Consider the following 1,955-nt stretch of genomic DNA (forward strand, 5'->3'; position numbering starts at 1 on the left):
GAAGAATGGAGAAGGCATTGGGGTGTGGTCATCCCCTCTCTGTCTCTGGTATGTGCACACACCCTATAGCAAACAAATATAAGCAACAAGGAAAATTCACGATAAAATGTTAAATTTTAAAAAAGGATTAGGGACAGCCATAGCATGGTGGTTAAGACAGTTACAATAGACCCCACATGACCTTTTGTGCGGTTTGAGTCTCATTTAAAAAATACGCTGGCACAAGTGCATGTATGCCCAAAATCCCAAGAGAATGGAGAAGGGATTGGGGTGTGGCCATCCCCTCTGGGTGGTGATTTCTTACTTTCTCTCTCTGTCTCTTCTCTCTCTGTTTCTGTCTCCCTGGAAAAGGCATGCAGCATATAGCAAAAAAAAAAAAAAAAAAAAAAAAAAAAAGGGATGGATATACAGTGTATACGGTGCGACATCATAAGTATAGAAAAAGGCTAGAGTATTCAGTAGAATGTTAAAAGTATTTATTGCCAAATGTTGAGTTTTCATTTTCTTCCTCATATTTTCTGTAGGGTTTGTTTTTTTTGTTTTTTTTTTTTTTTTGAGAGGTTTTTGCTATAGGGTGCGCGCGCTCACCAGAAAAACAGAGACAGAAAGCGAGAAAAGTCACGCCCCGGGGGTGATGGCCACACCACAATCCCTTCTCCTCCAGTCTCCTCTCAAGATCTTGGGTATACGCACATGCGCCCAGCGTGAGTTTAAGCCACTGAGTCTGGAACTCGAACCGTGGTTGACTACATGGAAGTCTAGCGACACAGCCATTACACCAACAGCTGGTCCCCTTTTTTCTATAGTTTTTAAATGTAAACATATATTGATTTCTATGACTAGAAAATGCTTTTTACATAATATGTATGAAGAACACCATAATGACACAAGGAAATGTTTTGAGATGATGTTAAAGAGAAAATAAAATAAAAACAAAGTATAAAACCCTAAATCCAGGCCAGCCATGTGGCATGGTGGTTAAGGTGGCTGGATCTCACACTGGCTGTGTGTTTCAAGTCCCAGACCCAGCAGCTTGGAAAAAAACATACCGGGCATGTGTGTGTACATGCTCAAAATCAAGAGAGGAGAATGGAGGAAAAGGAATTGTGGTGCCCATCTCCCTCCCCTGCCAGGGGATGGGGAGGAGTCTCACTTTCCCTTTCTCTCTGTGTGTGTGTCTCTTTCCAACATGCACATGCACCCTATAGCAAAAAAAAAATTTTTTTAATTTTAACTTTTGCTTGGGGGCACATGAGTTTACCAGGGAGAGAACAAGGAGAGGAAAATGAGAAATCACCCTCTGAGGAAACAGCCACAACTCAAACCTTTTTCCTCCATTTTCTTGGGGTTGGGGGCACATGCACACATGCCTGGCATGTTTTTTAAGCAGCTGGGTCTGGGACCCAAACCCCTCATGCAGTCATGTGGAATTCAATGCTTTAACCACCAGACCACCAACAGAACCCTTACAGCAAAAATATTTTTTAAAGAATTATTTATTTTGGAGCCGGCAGGTGGCATGGTGGTTAAGGGCGTTGGACTCCCATGTGGCTGGCTGCAATATGAATCCCGGACCTGGAGGCTTGCTTTTTTTTTCTCTCTCTCTCACTCTCACTCTATCCCTCTCTGGTCAAATTAAAATAAATAAACTTAAATAATTATTTATAAAAAATTGAAAAAAATAATTATTTATTTTATTCATTTATTTATTTATTGAGAGAGATTTTTTGCTATAGGGCATGTGTGCTCACTGGAGAGAAAGAGACAGACTGAGAGACAAAAAGCAAGAAATCACGGGACCAGCAGTTAACATAATGGCTGTGTCGCTGGACTCCCATGTAGTCGACTGCGGATTGCGTCCCAGATCCGGTGGCTTAAAACTCATGCCGGGCGCTTGTGCGTGTGTGCTCAAGATCCCAAGAGGAGAATGGAGGAGAAGGGATTGCGGTGTGGCC

Source organism: Tupaia chinensis, unplaced genomic scaffold (assembly GCF_000334495.1).
Source record: "Tupaia chinensis unplaced genomic scaffold, TupChi_1.0 Scaffold000407_4, whole genome shotgun sequence".
Taxonomy (NCBI): domain Eukaryota; kingdom Metazoa; phylum Chordata; class Mammalia; order Scandentia; family Tupaiidae; genus Tupaia; species Tupaia belangeri.